The sequence below is a fragment of the Apium graveolens genome, chromosome 6 (assembly GCF_009905375.1).
Source record: "Apium graveolens cultivar Ventura chromosome 6, ASM990537v1, whole genome shotgun sequence".
Lineage (NCBI taxonomy): Eukaryota > Viridiplantae > Streptophyta > Magnoliopsida > Apiales > Apiaceae > Apium > Apium graveolens.
The window spans coordinates 32,988,950-33,008,252 of NC_133652.1; the positions used below are offsets into that span (position 1 = coordinate 32,988,950).

Below are 19,303 nucleotides of genomic sequence, written 5' to 3' on the forward strand. Positions count from 1 at the left end.
AAGCTTGTTTTCTGTTACATAAGTTCTTGAAGTTTGATTTGATTGTAATAAACACTGTATTCACCCCCTCTACAGTGAAAGTGTGACCTAACATCTCTATTGAAGCGACAATGAATATATAGGGTTAGAACTTGCCATGCTAGCATAGGTTCATGTATTTGTTATGCATGATTCATAGGTAATTTTAACCATCTTACTTGCCCTGTGTAATCGTGATAGATAACTTGTGCTTAAACCATTATGTTGGCAAATTCTATAGATATATAGGGTCTCAATATAATTGGTGTCTCTTCAACTTCTATCTCTTTTGTGGATGCTTGGTAGTAGGGTATTCGTACAATGAAAGTTGGCGTTTATCAGTTTCGTGTTATCTGATTAGTGTCATCACCATCACATGCTAAGGTTAAGAACGAAAAGGCTATTGAATGAAGTAGTAATGAAGTTAGAATCCCATATTTGTCATATATAGTAATTCAAGCTCAATTCTCTTAGTTATAATTGTTAGTTTAATCTCTTAGTTTAATAAAAACCCAATTTATTATTTGTCTTTGCATTGAGCGATAACTATACATTATTGTATAGGTGCATAAATTGAACTTAACCTAAACCAGTCTCTGTGGGAAAGGATCTGATTTATATCTTATACTACTTACGAACGCATATACTTGCGTGAATTTTAGCGCGTGTTTTCGTCCTAACAAGTTTTTGGCACCGCTGTCGGGGACTCGGTGTTAATTTTTAGTTTATGTGCTTGTCATCAGCGTTCGTTAAAGTTCACTGACTCGGATTCTTTTACTTTTATGGTTTATTTGTTTGTGTTTCAGGTACTCATTACAATGGGAGATCCAGCAGCACGAACGAAAGCCTTGATGGATTTTTCTCAACCCAAGATCAATGACATTCAATCTAGCATTATCAGGCCAGCTATCACAGCTAGTACCTTTGAGATCAAGCCTGACATAATTTAATGGGTAAAGAATTCAGTCCAGTTTGGGGGTTCTCCAATGGAAGATCCAAATATGTACATTAGGGATTTCATTGAGATCTGCGACACCTTCAAGTTCAACAGTGTTTCTGAAGATGCTGTGAAGCTGAGACTGTTCCCATTCTCTCTGAGGGACAAGGCTAAGAGCTGGTTACACTCTCTACCAGCTGGTTCGATTGCTACTTGGGAAGATCTTGCTCAAAAGTTTCTCACTAAATTCTTCCCTATGGCGAAGACAGCTGCATTCAGAAACGCTATTACTCAATTTGCGCAGCAAATGGGAGAATCTTTGTGTGAAGCTTGGGAGCGCTACAAGGAGATTCTTAGGAAGTGTCCTCATTATGGAATGCCTAATTGAATGATCATCACTTGTTTTTATAATGGGTTGGGAGCACAGTCCAGACCCATGCTCGATGCAGCATCAGGTGGAGCATTATGGGCAAAGAGCTATGAGGAAGCTTATGATCTAATTGAATTGATTGCTGCTAATTAATATCAGTATCCAACCCAGAGATGTCCACAAGGCAAGGTAGCATGAGTTCTTGAAGTGGATATAGCTACGGCTATCACTGCTCAACTAAAGGCATTGTCTATAAAGATCAATTCTCTGGCTAACTATGGTGTTAAGCAGATAATTAGTGTTTGTGAGCTGTGTGCAGGTCCGTATGTGACGGAGCAATGCGCTATATCTAGTGACTCAACTCAGTTTGTGAGCAACTTTCAGAGATCGCAGCAACCAGTTCCAGACACTTATCATCCTGACAACTGGAATCATCCTAACTTCAGCTGGAGCAACAATCAGAATACGATGCAACAGCCGTTCCAGCAGTTTAGAAATAAGCTATTCAACCCTCCTGGTTTTAGCAACAAATTACACCAAAACAACAAACTCATGGTGCATGTCTATCTTCGAATGAAAAATCTAAATTGGAGGAGTTGCAGCTTATGTGCAAAAACCAGGCTCTTAATGCCTTATTGAATCGACCACCAGGAACGCTTCCTAGTGATACATAAACAAATCCAGGCAAGAGGGAAGTTGAAAAACAGGTGAACGCCATCACCTTAAGGTCTGGAAAGGTCGCAAGCCCCCAAATTCAGCAAGACGAAGAGTCTGAAAAATCTCAAGTTTTAGAAAATGCAGTTGTGGCTGAAGAAGAAGTGCAGAAGGAAGCAGAGGTGGAACCAAGGAAGACTACTGTGGAACACACTCCTCTTGAGGGTAATACAGGGGAGAAACAGATCTATCCTCCACCTCCTTTTTCTAAGAGGCTGTAGAAGAAAAAGCTGGATAAGCAGTTTGAGAAGTTTTTGGAGGTGTTCAAGAAACTTCATATCAACATACCTTTCGCTGAGACTCTTGAACAGATGCCTAGCTATGCGAGGTTTATAAAAGGTATTCTCTCTCGGAAAGTGAAGCTCGATGACTTAGAGACCGTTGCTCTAACGGAGGAATGCAGTGTTGTGCTGCAACAGAAGTTACCTCCGAAGCTTAAAGATCCTGGAAGCTCCACTATTCCCTGCACCATCGGAAACTTGTCATTCGACAAGTGTTTATATGATTTAGGAGCTAGCATCAATCTGATGCCCTAATCTATCTTCAAGAAGCTTGGCCTTTCTGATCCGAAACCAACATACATGTCATTGCAACTAGCTGACCGTTTTATCGCTTATCCACGAGGTATAGTGGAGGATGTCTTGGTCAAGGTGGATAAACTCATCTTCCCTGCTGACTTTGTAATTCTTGATTTCGAGGAAGATAAGAAGATTCCCATTATCTTGGGAAGACCATTCTTGGCTACAGGCCAAACTATGATCGATGTGCAAAAAAGAGAGCTTTCGAAGAAGGTTTACGATCAAAAGGTCACTTTTAATGTGTTCAAGGATATAAAGTTACCCACAGCTAAAGAGGAGTGCTTTAAAGTAGAGTGGGTCGACTCTGTAGTAAATTCTAAAGATAAAGAAGGAGTAGATCAATTACAGGATTTGAATGCACCTCCGTGGATGAGGAAGTTGGATTTGCCATTCGATTCTCTTGGGTTAGCAGAGCTGAAAATTTCTCAGGAGCGTTTTGAACCATTTATTCAAGAAGCTCCCACACTTGAGCTCAACCGAAAGCCAGATCACTTGAGTTATTCATTCTTAGGTGCACCCCATGATAAGGGGTTGGGATATATTTTTGATAATGTAGAGAGTGGCTTGACGGATCTTCCAGTGCCTACAGAGGGTTCTTCTCATGCGCCACAGACAGTTGATAGGTTTGGTCTTGGTGATGAGCAGTACAGGTGAGTGACTAGGCGTATGGAGGCCATGCACGACATTCACCATCGTTTTGCTGAAGATTTGACACACGCTTTCGGTACTGTTGTCCGAGACACTGGTGGCGAGGTTGATTGGCCACCTGATCTTCCACCTGACGAGGGTGACTCTCCCGCTAACTAGGTATGCCTAAAATCCTTATTATTACCTTCAATAAGGACATTAAAAATTTTAAGTTTGTGGGTGATAATGTAAGGATTAGTAGTGTGTGTGTCCATATAGATTCATATTGCATGTTTAGTTGTAGTTCATTCATATTTTTGCATGATTGTTCATTTAGGACATATTTGTTTATTTTTATGTGATTTCATATAGTTGCATTCGCATGCATATTTTACATGATCCCTTAAGATGAACTATGATATTTGATAAGTTGATGTTGATTTGAGTGTGGTGATGACGAATAGAGGGATGTTTAAGTCCTAATGAATTGATTTGCATGCTAGAAACAAATATTTTCACAAAGTCTTATAGGGTTTCTTTTGATCTAGATCATGATCATACCTGTTTGTTGTTGAGATTTAATCACTTGGTTATATTTAGAATTTGTGATATTCTCGTAATGACGTAAAAACACTGATTTTTTTATCTGGAGAAAAGCTTGGATTTCATTGCTAGTTGTTGTAAGGTTAGGCGTCAAATGGCTAGTAGTCGGATCATATTTTTATGAGTAGTCTAGGGTTGAATGAGATGGAGCGAAACGCACTCATTCAGAAAAGAAATTATTGAAAAGAAAAAAAGAAAAAAGAGAAAAAAAATTATGTGTTTATGCATAATTGATCAAGAGTGAGCTCTTTAATACTCGAGTTATTAAGTTCTAGGGGACTTATTGCCTAGTGACCTAAGGCTTTTATAGTCTGGGATCCGCTAACCTAACGCTCGCTACATGGGTATTATTGCATAAGTCTTTTGGGACCTCATTCATTGTACGGTCAAATAAGCATCTTTGGTATGTGTTTAATAATAGTGTGAATCCTTGTACAACTCTAGTAGAAAGGAGGTGTTGTGAGTCATAATGCGTTTATTGTCTATTCTGTTTATAAACTTTTGATTATTTTGATGATAGATAAGTTATGGTTATTGATCTAGTATCGAGAGATATCTGTTAAGCATTCCACACACGCACATTTCTGGTTTTGAGTTGGTTTGTGGGATTTATTCGAGCTCTGTTTAAAGTCATTGCATTCTTAGAGGCATTGGCTTACTCATTTGGTTATGGTTATTCTGAGGGGATCGATTACATTATCATTTAATTGCATTCACGTAGTTGCATTCATGCATTAGGTTTGTTTTGTAGTTTTGAGATTGTTTATGCTTGAGGACAAGTATCGATTCAAGTTTGGGGGTGTGATAAGTGGATTTTATATTCTCTTGGAATGCTTTATTACAAGCTTAAATTGGTGTTTTGGACTCAAGTTGTTGGTATTTTGATGTGTTTTTGTGTTATTGCATTTCAGGTTTCAGTTAAATGAAGAAAGAAGCTTTTAAAGGAAATATGATGAAAAATGATCAGATTTGGAAGCCAAGGCCATTTTCCAGTGGTAGAGAATCTCGTTAGCTTCGCGTGGGCAGTTGAATCGCCTAATTCTGACGAGTAGAACTCAAGTTATGGCCAAAACAAGATTCATCAGAATTTTTCTAGACAGGCTTCAGGCGCCCCGCCTGCTGGAGGAGGTGCCCGCCCGCTGGTGGAGGCGCCCACCTGGTGTGCCGCGTGGCCGCGCCCTGATGCGTGGCTGACTTCGCTGATTTCACTGAAAAAGCCTTTTTTGAGTGGAATTTGATGATTTTAAGGGTCCAGGTCCAATATGGGCTTATATATACTTAAAAAAAGGGTTTTCATCATCTGGGAAGATTAGGATACCAAGGAGAAGACCTAGAAGCACAAAACAACTTTGAAAAAGAAGATCTTGTTTTCTACTTGTGATTCTTTGAATTAGTTGTAACTTTGGATGTTCGTTTTCGTTCTTGTTGAACCTAGATCTCGTTTATTCGTACTTTAATTATTATTCAGTTTATTAAGACCTTGTTTTATACCATGCGTTCATTGGAACCCATGGTGACGATGAGTTCAATTATGGGCTAATCGTTATCATGGGTATCTAGCGGATTTACTTATGGATTTCAATAGTTAATTGTTTTGGTGATTGTATGATATCCTAGTATTGGTTGTGCTTATTCGTCTTATGTGCGTAGCTAACATATAAGATAGCATGTTAATCTTTATTGAAGCGACAATGAATATAGAGGGTTAGAACTTGCCATGCTAGCATAGGTTCATGTATTTGTTATGCATGATTCATAGGTAATTTTAACCATCTTACTTGCCCTGTGTAATCGTGATAAATAACTTGTGCTTAAACCGTTATGTTGTAAAATTCTATAGACATATATGATATCAATATAATTGGTGTCTATTCAACTTCTATCTCTTTTGTGGATGCTTGGTAGTAGGGTATTCATACAACGAAAGTTGGCGTTTATCAGTTTTGTGTTATCTGATTAGTGTCATCACCATCACATGCTAAGGTTAAGAACGAAAAGGCTATTGAATGAAGTAGTAATGAAGTTAGAATCCCATGTTTGTCATATATAGTAATTCAAGCTCAATTCTCTTAGTTATAATTGTTAGTTTAATAAAAACCCAATTTGTTATTTGTCTTAGATTTGAGCGATAACCATACATTGTTGCATAGGTGCATAAATTGAACTTAACCTAAACCAGTCTCTGTGGAAACGAATTTGATTTATATCTTATACTACTTGCGAACGCGTATACTTGCGTGAATTTTAGCGCGTGTTTTCGCCCTAACAGAGAGGATGCCCCTAGAGTCTGTTTTAGTCTCTCTTTTTCAACTACATCCTTTTGGGAGGATTCAGAGGTAGTTTGAATGGTCAACTCAGTTTGTTTTTCCTTCTTTGATTTTTTGACCAAGATTGACTCTGGTTTTGTTTGATCCTCACCACTCCCATTTATTACAGTTAATGGTGTCTGCTTCTCTTTTTTTTACTCACTTCACCCTTTTGAGAGGATGAAATGGTTAGCTTCCTAGATGCTATAGGTAAAGAAGAAGGGGTCTCAGTATGAGAAGGCCCCTGTTGGTATTCCTGAGTTTGTACTTTGTTAAGTGGCATTTATATCCACTTAGAACGCTTCATAAAGACTCAAATTGGTATTTTGTACTCAAGTTGTTTGTGTATTTGATGTGTTTTTGTAGTGTTTTATATTTCATGACATATTTGAAAGGAGGACTGGTTTTTACATGATTTATGCTTAGAAGAGTGTTAGGATGGAGGCTCGGTCGAATGCATGAAAGAAACTAGTACGAGAAGTCAAGGTGAGCAGAAAAATCCAGATTTTCCAGAAGGCCAGGGCGGTCGCGCTACACTTGGGAGCGGCCGCGCTACAATTGGGAGCGGCCGCTCTGGTTTGGCAGAAGTACAGGGCGGCCGTGCAGGATCACAGAGCGGCCGCACTAGGTCAAAAATTTTGAATCCTGATTTGAATAGAAGACTGATCTGTTGGACTCCTGATTTGATGGGCTGGTATTTAAAGACTCCAAAAAGATATTTTTCAGATACGAGAGCTAGGAGATAGCAGCGAGAAGACCTAATAGCACAAAGCAACGAAGGAGAAGAAGATCTAGTTTTTACTTGTGATTTTTTGCTTAAGTTATAATCTTGGATGCTTGTTTTCTCTATTTATTTTGAACCTAATACTCTTGTTAACGTACTTTGATATTTATTCATTTTATAAAGACCTCGATATCTTAGTTTATTTACCATGCTTTCATCAGAACCCACGGTGATAATGAGTTCGGTTATGAACTAACTGTTATCGTGGGGTTCTAACGAATTTACTTATGGATTTCTATAGTTAATTATTTCAATACCTAAGTGTGTGGTTATTGTATGATATTCTAGTATTGGTTGTGCTTATTCATGTTATGAACGTCGCGAACTTATAAGATAGCGTGTTAATCTCTATTGAAGTGACGGTGAATATAGATTTTTAGAACTTGGCATGCTAGCATAGGTTCATGTATTTATTATGCATGCTTCGTAGGTAATTTTAGCCATCTTACTTGCCTTATGTAATCACGATAGATAACTTGTGCGTTAAACCTTTACGTTGTCAAATTTTATAGATATATAGGGTCTCAACATAATTGTTGTCTATTCAGCTTCTATCTCTTTTGTGGATGTCTGGTAGTAGGGTATTCGTACAACGGTAGTTGGCGTTTACTAGTTTCGTGTTATCTGATTAGTTATCATCACCATTGTATGTTAAGGTTAAGAACAATAACTTTGAATGAAAAAGTAATGAAGTTAGAATCCCATGTTTTTCTCATATAAGTAATTCGACCTCAATTCTCTTAATTAATGTTATTTAGTATAATCTCTTAGTTTAATCAAAACTCAATTTGTTAATTGTCTTTGTATTGAACGATAGCCATATCAGTGTTGCATAAGTGAATAAATTGAACTTAACCTAAACCAGTCTCCGTGAGAACGAACTAGAAAGAATTCTATATAACATGCGAACGCGTATACTTGCGTGTAATTTTAGCGCGTATTCTCGTCCTAACAAGTTTTGGCACCGCTGCTGGAGACTCGGTGTTAATTTTTAGTTTATGTGCTTGTCATAAGTGGTCGTTAAAGTTCACTGACTCAGATATTTTACTTACTTGTGTTAGATATATTTGAGATGTCATGTCTAATATGATTTGTGTTTAGTTTTCAGAACTTAACAACAGGACATATCAGGACTTACTGGAAATCAGAACTTACTGAAGTCAGAACTTAATATCAGAACTTAAGGTGTCAGAAGATACATATCAGTACTTAAGTGCGGGAAGACTTTCAGATAAGGAATACGGCTGATTTACAGGAGAAGATCTGGACTAAAATAATAGAAGATATGCATGGAAAGAGTTTGAAGACTAGAAGACTTGTAGAAGATATCTGATTGATATATTTTAGGAGACAGAATTATATTCTATATCAATTAGAATATATCTTGTAACCGTGTACTATATAAACACAACTTAGGGTTTACACTAGATGTGTTATCATTATCGAGAAAGTTATACATTGTAACCTAGTAGCTCTTAGTGATATTTGTTCATCACTGAGAGAGAACAACAGTTCATATTGTAACAGAGTTTATTGAATATACTTGATCTTTGTTACATACTTATGTTCAAATCGATTTGAATGTATAAACACTGTATTCAACCCCCTTCTACAGTGTTGTGTGACCTAACAAGTGGTATCAGAGCTTTTCTGTTAACACACATACAGTAAAGATCCAAACAATCATGTCTGAAGAAACACAAACCCCAACTAAGCCCACCAAAACTCAAGATACTCAAAACACTCAAACCCACAGTCGATATGAGACTATTAGGGTTCCCATACTGAGACCTTCTGAGTATCCCATATGGAAAGTGAAAATGGCTATGTTTATGGAAGCTACAGATGTAGAATACCTTGATAGGATTAATGAAGGACCATATAAGCCTACCAAGCTCTCTGATGGAGTTGCTGATCAACCAGCAAAGTCCATACCAAAGGAGAAAGGTGATTACACAGCTGAAGACATCTCATCTATTGCCAAGGATGCAAGGGTAAGGCATTTGCTGCATAGTGCCATTGATAATGTCATGTCAAACAGGGTAATTGGATGCAAGACTGCAAAGGATATATGGGATGCTTTGGAGACAAGATGCCAGGGAACTGATGCAATCAAAAGAACAGGAGGACTATACTCACTCAAGAGTATGAGCACTTTGACTCAAAAGCTGATGAGTCATTAACTGACTTATATGACAGGTTTGTCAAACTCTTGAATGATCTGTCACTGGTGGACAAGGAATAGGATCTTGAAGATTCAAATCTAAAATTCCTTTTAGCTCTTCCTGAAAATTGGGATTTGAAGTCTACTACCATAAGAGACAACTATGACCTTACTGAAACTACTCTTGATGAAATTTATGGTATGCTCAAGACTTATGAACTTGAGATGGATCAAAGGAACAAGAGGCATGAAAGAAAGTCAAGGACAGTTGCTCTTAAAGCTGAGGAGGAATCTACTAAAGTGGTTGCCTCAAATAGGGGCAAAGGAAAGGCTTTCATCATAAAGTCTGATTCAGAGTCATCATATTTTGATGATGATGATTCAGAAACTGAAAGTTTACCTGAAATGGATGTTGATGCAGAGATGATGCAACTGTGTGCTCTTATGGTGAAGGGTATCACAAAGATAGCCTACAGGAAATTCAGAAAGGGCGAGAGGAAAGGTGGAAGTTCTGATAAGAAAGGATTCAGAAAGTCTGAAGGCAAAGGAGGAAAGTCTGACAGAGGAGATAACTCAAATGTCAAATGCTACAATTGTGGTGAAAGAGGCCACACCTGACTACAAGAAAGGAAAAAGTGACAAAGGCAAGGCACTTGTCACAAAGAAGAAAACCTGGACAGACACTTTAGATTCTGAAGATGAGGTGAATTATGCCTTGATGGTAAATGCTGATAGCAGTACTGAAACTGCTGAACTGAAGGTACCTCAAACAACTTATGCTTTTCATACTGATGATATTACTGATTTGAGATTATATCTTAAAACCATGTTCATTAGTTATAGAGATCGGACTTTAACATGTGAAAGATTAACATCAAAAAATCTTGCTTTTAAAAATAGAAATGACTATTTAGAAAAGGAGTTAGTTTTTCTTCATCAAACTAAGAAAGAAAGAGATGAGGCTTTGTATGTTAGAGATGAAGTACTAAAATTGAATAAATCTCTAAAAACTGATTTAGAAAAGGAAAGAGAGATCATCAGAACTTGGACTAACTCTGAAAGAACAACTCAGGATATACTAAGTGGTGGAAACTGGAAAGAGGGCTTAGGTTATGGAGATAATTAAAGTGAGAAAGGAACTATGAAAATTGAGCCAACTGTTGTTAAACAGACTGCTAAGCCAAAGGTAAATCCTGTTAAGTTCGTAGTAAAAACTGTAAAGTCTGATTCTGAAAAGATGAAAGAGTCTAGGACAGAAGTCAAAGAAAAGTCAACTTCTGACAAATTAAAACAGGATAAACCAGTTGAAGTTAACATAGGCTTAATGACAAAGAAGCAGCTTAAGCATAAGCTAAAAGATATTAGAAATGTGAACAAGGTAAAGGAAGCTAGGAAAAATAGGAATGGAAAGGAATGTGTGAATAAATGCAATAATTATATGCATGTTCCTAATGCTCCTAGAAAGAAATGTTATAACTGTGGAAACTATAACCATCTTGCTTCTTTTTGCAGGAAAAATAAAGATATAAACTCTTTACCTCCTAAATCAGGAGTTAAGAGTCAGTCTGTTAGGTTTAAACCACAAAATCCTTGTTTTCATTGTGGTAATTTATGGCATTCCATTTATACTTGTAAGGAATATCATAGTTTGTACTATGATTATTATCAAATAAAACCTTCTTTGAAGAAAGTTAGTATTATTCCTTCTAGTGTAAAGTCTGATGCAAAGTCTGATATAAATTCTGATAAACAGCATGTTAGCATAAACTCTGAAATTAAATCCGCTGCAAATGCTAACAAACTTAAAAAGGACAAAGGATCCAAGCAAGTCTGGGTCCTTAAAACTAACCAATAGTGGTCTTTGTGATTGCAGGGCAACATGAAAAACATCAAAGTTCTGGACAGTGGATATTCAGGATATATGACTGGAAATAAAGCCCTGCTATCAGACTTTGTGGAGAAAGCTGGCCCAGGAGTTTCTTATGAAGATGGCAATATGGGAAAAACTCTGGGATATGACAATATCAATCTTGGGAATGTCATCATTGAAATAGTAGCTCTTGGCTCAGGACTTAAAAATAATCTGCTAAGTGTGAGTCAAATCTGTGACAGAGGTTATCATGTGGATTTCTTTGAAGAACACTGTAAAGTTGTAAGTAATTCTACATGTAAAGTAGTTCTAAAAGGTTACAGGCATGGTAACATTTATGAAGCCATACTTTCAACAAACTCTGATGGTTCTGCAATATGCCTGTTGAGTAGAGCATCAATTGAAGAAAGCTGGAATTGACACATGAGACTCTCTCATTTAAATTTTAACAACATAAATGAGCTAGTAAAGAAAGATCTTGTGAGAGGACTGCCAAAATCAGTATTTGCTCCTGATGGCCTTTGTGATTCATGTCAAAAGGCAAAATAAGGAAAATCTCCATTCAAGAGAAAAACTGAATCCTCAATTCTTGAGCCTTATCACTTACTGCATGTTGATCTATTTGGTCCAGTAAATGTCATGTCAATTGCAAAGAAGAAATATGCTATGGTTATAGTGGATGAGTTCACAAGATACACTTGGGTGTAATTCTTGCACAATAAGAATGAAACTGCATCTACTCTAACTGATCATGTCAGACAGCTGGATAAGTTGGTCAAAGATTCTGTTAAAACAATAAGAAGTGATAATGGCACTGAGTTCAAGAATTCAATCATGGAAGAGTTCTGCAAAGAGCATGGAATTAAGCAGGAATTTTCTGCACCTGGAACTCCACAGCAAAATGGAGTTGTAGAAAGAAAGAACAGAAATCTCATTGAAGCTGTACGAACTATGCTTGATGGAGCAAAGCTGTTAACCTACTTTTGGGCTGAAGCTGTGCATACTGCTTATTTTACACAGAATGCTACACTCATAAACAAGCATGGAAAAACACCATATGAGATGGTGAAGAAAAAGAACCCAAATCTGAAATACTTTCATGTATTTGGATGTAAGTGTTTTGTTCTTAAGACTCATCCTGAACCGCTGTCAAAATTTGATCTAAAAGCTGATGAAGGAATTTTTCTTGGATATCCACTTTCCATAAAAGCCTTCAGAGTCTACAATTTAAGAACAAGGATTGTCATGGAATCTATCAATGTATCTTTTGATGATAAAAAGATTACTGGACTTGAAGATTTCAATGATCATGATCAGCTGAGATTTGAAAATGAAGATTTAAATTCTGATTCTGCAAATTCTGATGGCTTAAATCCTGATCCTGTAAGTTCTGACGGGTTAAATTCTGATGTCATTGAAACTGTGGTAACTACTCCAAAGGAAACTGCACCTGTTTAGGGGGAGCAAGCTGAAGATCCTACCACAACTCAAGACTCTCGAGAAGCATCAGACCCTGTCACTGGCTCTTCAAGTTCTGATTCATCAAGTTTTGATGAGCCAAATTCTGATAATTCCGGAAACTCTGATTCTTCAAATCTTGAAGGATCCAACTCAAATTCTGAAGTCTCAGAGAGCATAACTACAGGGGGAGCATCAGAAAATGTTGATGGAGACAACATGGATCATGGGGGAGGATCCAGTTCTAGAAATCAACTTATCTGTAAGGAAGTGGACCAAATCACATACACATGACTTAATAATTGGAGATCCCGAAGCAGGTGTCAGAACTAGAACTGCATCATCAAATAAATGTCTCTATCATTCCTTTCTGTCTCAGACTGAACCAAAGAAAGTGGAAGAAGCTCTTCAAGATGCTGATTGGGTACAAGCAATGCAGGAAGAGTTAAATGGTTCTGCAATCTGTCTGTTAAGTAGAGCATCAATTGAAGAAAGCTGGAATTGTCACAAGAAACTCTCTCATTTAAATTTCAACAATATAAATGAACTAGTCAAGAAAGATCTTGTGAGAGGTTTGCCAAAATCAGTATTTGCTCCTGATGGCCTTTATGATTCCTATCAAAAGGCTAAACAAAGAAAATCTTTATTCAAAAGAAAGACTGAATATTTAATTCTTGAGCCTTATCACCTACTACATGTTGATCTATTTGGTCTAGTGAATGTCATGTCTATTGCAAAGAAGAAATATGCTATGGTCATAGTGAATGAGTTCACCAGATACACATGGGTGTATTTCTTGCACACAAAAAGTGAAACTGCATCTAACTTGATTGATCATGTCAAACAACTGGATAAAGTGGTTAAAGACTCTGTGAAAATCATAAGAAGTGATAATGGCATTGAGTTCAAGAATTTGATTATGGAAGAGTTCTGCAAAGACCAAGGAATCAAGCAGGAATTCTCTGCTCCTGGAACTCCATAGCAAAATGGAGTGGTTGAAAGAAAGAATAGAACTCTCATTGAAGCTGCACGAACTATGCTTGATGAAGCAAAGCTATCAACCTATTTTTGGGCTGAAGCTGTGCAGACTTCTTGTTTTACTCAAAATGCAACACTCATTAACAAGCATGGAAAGACACCATATGAGATGGTGAAGAAAAAGAAGCCAAATCTGAAGTATTTTCATGTATTTGGATGCAAGTGTTTTGTTCTTAAGACTCATCCTGAACAGCTTTCCAAATTTGACCTAAAAGCTGATGAAGGAATTTTTGTTGGATATCCACTTTCCACAAAAGCCTTCAGAGTCTACAATTTAAGAACAAGGGTTGTCATGGAATCTATCAATGTCTCTTTTGATGATAAGAAGATTAATGGACTTGAAGATTTCAATGATCATGATCAGCTGAGATTTGAGAATGAAGTTTTACATTCTGATACTGTAAATCCTGACAGTCTAAATCCTGATACTGCAAACTCTGATGGATTAAACTCTGATGTTATTGAAACTGTGGTGACTACGTCAAAGGAAGATGCACCTGTGCAGGGGGAGCATACTGAAAATACAACCACATCTCAAGAAGCATCAGAACCTACAACTGGCTCTTCAAATTCTGATTCATCAAGTTCTGATGGGCCAAGTTCTGATAATTCTGGGAACTCCAATTTTGAAGGATCCAACTCAGAGAGCATAATTTCAGGGGGAGCATTAGAAAAGGTTGATGAAGACAAAATGGATCATGAGGGAGCATCCAGTTCTAGAGAAAACCTTCTATCTGTAAGGAAGTGGACTAAAGCACATACACCTGATTTAATTATTGGAAATCCTGATGCAGGTGTCAGAACTAGAACAGCTACATCAAATGAATGTTTCTATCACTCTTTTCTTTCTCAGACTGAACCAAAGAAAGTGGAAGAAGCTCTTTAAGATGCTGATTGGGTGCAAGCAATGCAGGAAGAGTTAAATGAATTTGAAAGAAATAAAGTCTGGACCCTAGTGCCAAGACCAAAGAACAGATCTGTAGTTGGTACAAAGTGGGTGTTCAAAAACAAAACTGATAGTGATGGCATAATTATAAGGAATAAAGTAAGGCTGGTTGCAAAAGGATATTCTCAATATGAGGGAATTGATTATGATGAAACATTTGCACCAGTTGCTAGATTGGAAGCCATAAGGATATTTTTGGCTTATGTTGCTCACAAAAAGTTTACAGTCTTTCAAATGGATGTAAAAAGTGTTTTTCTTAATGGAGAATTGGAAGAAGAAGTATATGTTGAACAACCTCCAGGTTTTGTAGATTCAAAATTTCCTAATCATGTCTACAGACTTGACAAAGCACTTTATGGTCTTAAGCAAGCTCCAAGAGCATGGTATGAGACATTAGCACAAAGGGACTATTGACAAAACACTGTTTTATCTCAACCATGGAAAGGATTTACTTTTGGTGCAGATATATGTTGATGATATCATTTTTGGTTCTACAAATGACAGACTTTGTAAAAGGTTTGCCAAGCTTATGCAGTCAAGATATCAAATGAGTATGATGGGAGAACTTAGCTATTTTTTGGGCCTTCAAGTCAAGCAGAATGAAGAAGGAACATTTATATGTCATTCTAAGTACACCAAAAATTTGTTGAAGAAATTTGGAATGCAAGATTGTTCAAGTGCATCTACTCCTATGGCCACTGCAATAAAATTGGATAAGGATACTGGTACATCAGTAGATATTACTGATTATAGAGGTATGATTGGCTCACTACTCTATCTAACTGCAAGTAGACCTGATATCATGTATGCTACCTGTCTTTGTGCAAGATTTCAAGCAGATCCAAGAGAACCTCACTTAACAGCTGTGAAAAGAATTTTCAAATACCTTAAGGGTATAGCTGATCTGGGATTGTGGTATCCTAGAGAATCAGACTTTAAGCTAATAGGTTACTCAGATGCAGATTTTGCAGGATGCGAAATTGACAGGAAAAGCACAAGTGGAAGCTGCCAATTTCTTGGAGGCAGATTAGTTTCTTGGTTTAGCGAGAAACATAAGTCAATTTCCACATCAACTGCAGAAGCAGAGTACATTGCTGCAGAAAGTAATGCACAGATTCTTTGGATGAAGAATCTGTTACTGGATTATGGGTTAATATATTCTAAAATCCCTATTTACTGTGATAATCAAAGTGCTATTGCTATGACAGGTAATCCAGTTCAACACTCAATGACAAAGCACATCGGTATTAGGTACCACTTCATAAGGGAATATGTGGATGAAGGTACAGTGGAATTGCATTTTGTTCCAACAGATCAACAACTAGTAGATATCTACACAAAACCACTATGTGAAGCAACCTTTACAAGATTGGTAAATGAACTTGGAATGGTTTCAGGTTCTTTGTCTAAATCTACTTAGTTTATGTTCTGATATATCAGACTTTATGATTAGTATTTACATATATTACTATCTTTGTGAATTCTGTGCCTAAATTGAAAATTTTCTTAAATGCTGATTGTTGTCTGATGTGAATTTCTAAACTCTGATAATGATATAAATATTTCTGTGACTATTCAATCCAATGAGGATAATTGTGCTAGATGTTGAACTAGTAGTCTTTAATATACTAAAGATCCCATGTCTGAAGTAATTGTTTATGTGGAACTCTCTTAACACAAGCAAATTCTGATATTGAGCTTAGTTGAAGTTTGCTTTGTGTATCTTATTACTAAGTCAAAAACTAGAATAGTGCTTCTTATCTGTTAAGTTCTGATGTTAGTAAATCTGATGGATGTACTAAATGCTGATAAGCCTCACTTATCAATAGAAAAGAAAAGAAATAAAAAATCAGGTACTCCTTTGAGATCTAAAGTCAAAAATGTGGAAGGGAAGACCCAAGTGCATTGCTGGTATTAAGTAATATGCATTAGAAAAGCAAAATGAAGTTTTCTTGGTGACTTTTCACATTCTCTGATTACTGGAGAAATACTCTGATAATAGCATAAATTCTGATAAACAGTTGTGACTCACTTAAACTTAGGAGCCACTGTAAAAAGGACTTTCAAAAGATGCATAAAATGAGCACAAAACAGTTGAGGTGGACTCATGCATGAACTCATTCTATAGTAGACTTCAGAATAATGACAGATTTTAAGCAAAGTTCTTAGTTATGCCTTATTTCTAAGATGTACTGAAGTGAATCAGACTTTACTCTTTGTCTGATATTTAGCTTAATGCACACACATACACTCCATATGAATGATGGAAATTACTGTGGTGATAACTGTTATTTTGGATGAACTGTTTAAGTGTTAGTTGCATAAATTCTGAGGACAAGTTCTGATAGAAGTTCTGATTATTAAGTTCTGATGTACCCATATCAGTATTTTTGTGAAGAATTAAAGGAATAAACATTCACTTTTCGAGTTAAGAAGCCATATTCTGATGACTTTTAAATTCTGATAATAATCAAGTTCTGATGCTGACGTGGCAGTATTTATTTACTTGGTTTATTTTTGGTCATTACCTCAACGGTCACATTTTTTTTCAGAATATTGGTTTATGTGAGAAAAAGCAGTAATAATCATTTGTTTAGTGGGAACAATTTTTTTTAAAACTGAACGTGCAAAGTCATAATTGCTTATTTACCGTGCCCATTAACTTTTGCCTTAACTGCTGCATGTTTGACAGGTGTAAAGGTCTGTTCCACTCCTCATTAACTGCTGTAACATGGGTTGTCTAAGTAAAAGAGATAAAAGATTTTCAAATCTTTTATTCATATTTTTATTCTATTTCACTCTCTCTCTTTTCTTATTCTCTCACATTTTCTGACGGTTCACTATACAGACATTTCAACAAACACCTTTCAGGCAAACAAGTTTCTCACTTATTTCTGATGGCGCCCAAGGATTTAATTGTTGATGGAGCCAAGTTTGTACCAAATAACTGTAATAACCCCAATTTTTGGGATATTTTGAAACCCTTATGAATAGTGTTTTTGCTGAATGAGAAAACTTTTCATGCCACACTATGTAGGGGTTCTGTTATTGATCTTCTGGGATATTATTAGTACTCTATGTGATATATAAGTGTATGTAAAGATCGTCAGAATCCAATTTCCGAACACTTTGATTTTCCCGGAAATACACTAGATACGAAGAGAATTGAGTATAAGGTAACAGGATAAAAAAGATTTAAATTAAAGGATTATAGTAGAGGATCATAAAAAGGAATATAATGTATTGAGAAAGGTTAAAGGAACCTAAGTAATAAGATCCCGGGTATGATCCTTCAAACGATAAACGAGAACGAAAGTTAAGCGAACCGTATAACAGATCAGTGGTCATTAGGCAAATAATTAGGAAGTTAATCAAAGGGATTAGAGAGAGTGATGTCACCCAACCAATGAGAAGAGGACAAGGAGGGAAGGATGACATCACCACATGACATAGGCATGACATGGGAAGGAAGGAGGTGTGGTTGAATGAGAACCACACAAATTCAAAGGCAACAAGGTAATTGACTAAATCAAACACAAAAACAAATCAACCAAGCCAAGCAAAATCATTTTTTCATCAAAATAAAAAAGAACGAAGGCTTGTTCTTGAAGAGCTCTCGGCTTTTTACTATTCAAAAGAGCAAGAAATTCAAAATCAAAGATCCAAGCTTCCTAAATTGGTGAGTTAATTCCCTAATCATCTTCATGCTTAGTTAGGGCTATATCATGAGTTTAAGCCATCAATTCCTTCTCCATCTTCTTCATTTAATCAAAGAAGAAGACTATGAATAGGGTTTTCAAGTTTTTAACTTGAAGTTTTTCTTGTTTTTCTTGAAGATCCAAGCATTCCTAAGACTTCTCAAAGCTTCTTAAGGCTTCCTAGCTCCTCCCACCACTTCAAGGAAGGTATATCATCTCTAAATCCTAGATTCCTATGTATTATAAGATGATTTTGATTAGTAGGGTGATATTGTAGCTTGATGTTTGTGACTTAGAGTTTGGGAGTGAAATGGTATTGAAATGGAATGGTAAATGTTGTTGTTTTAATTAAAAGAACTTAAGTATGGTTAAAGTTAAGCTTAGGCATAAGCATGAATGTTAAAATTGAATTGGTTGGGGTTGTTATGATGTGATAAGGATGGATGTTGGTTGTATGTTGGATTTGAGGTTGAATTGGGTTGGTTTTGAATGGTTTTAAATTTGGAAATCGCGTAAACATAGCCGTCGTAACGTCCGATTTTCTTTAGACTGTTTTTGTGCATAACATTAGGACCCGAGAACCCCCTGCTAGATTATGACCACTGCCATGTTTAGATAGCTCATGTTACGAGCTTCGTTTTGATATGTAGTTCGTTCGATTCCGATGCACGGTTTAGGAGAAACGACCGTTTCAAGTAACGGCGTTTCGCGAACGAAACTTTTCCCCTCGCCTTACTTTGAAACATAGGTTAAAGACCAAAAAGGGTTAATTAATGCATGAAACATTTAAGGTAAGTGTGTTAGGCAGTTGGTAAGACACTCGCGAAGGAATCGCCTTAAAACTCGTAAAGGTTAAATTATTAAAAATGGTGGAGCCGAGGGTACTCGAGTGACTTAAGAGAACCAGCGAGCGCAAAACAAGCGTTAGAGTCTAAGTTAGTTAAAGTATAGATTTACAAGTGACTTTGGTTTAATTCCAACTTACTTGTTGCTTATAGGTTACCAGACTCGTCCAGAGCCATTCGTAACCCCCAAGTCGCTCAGGCAAGTTTTCTACCCATTATAACTGTTGTTGTGATGTATATATGTATTTGCATTATCTTGCGATAGATGCATGTTGGTTAATTAGCAAATGTTGCAATATATTGAAGCATGCTGCTATGATATATATATATGCATGTCTGTTTCGTAT

At 36.7% G+C, this 19,303-nt stretch overlaps 1 non-coding gene across 1 annotated transcript; it reads right to left on the reverse strand.

The window, feature by feature from the left end:
- Positions 1-1,226: 1,226 nt before the first annotated feature.
- LOC141669894 (small nucleolar RNA R71) lies at positions 1,227-1,333 on the reverse strand. The gene has a single exon (XR_012554140.1). It is a non-coding gene; the product is annotated as a small nucleolar RNA R71 (small nucleolar RNA).
- Between the last annotated feature and the right edge of the window lie 17,970 nt (positions 1,334-19,303).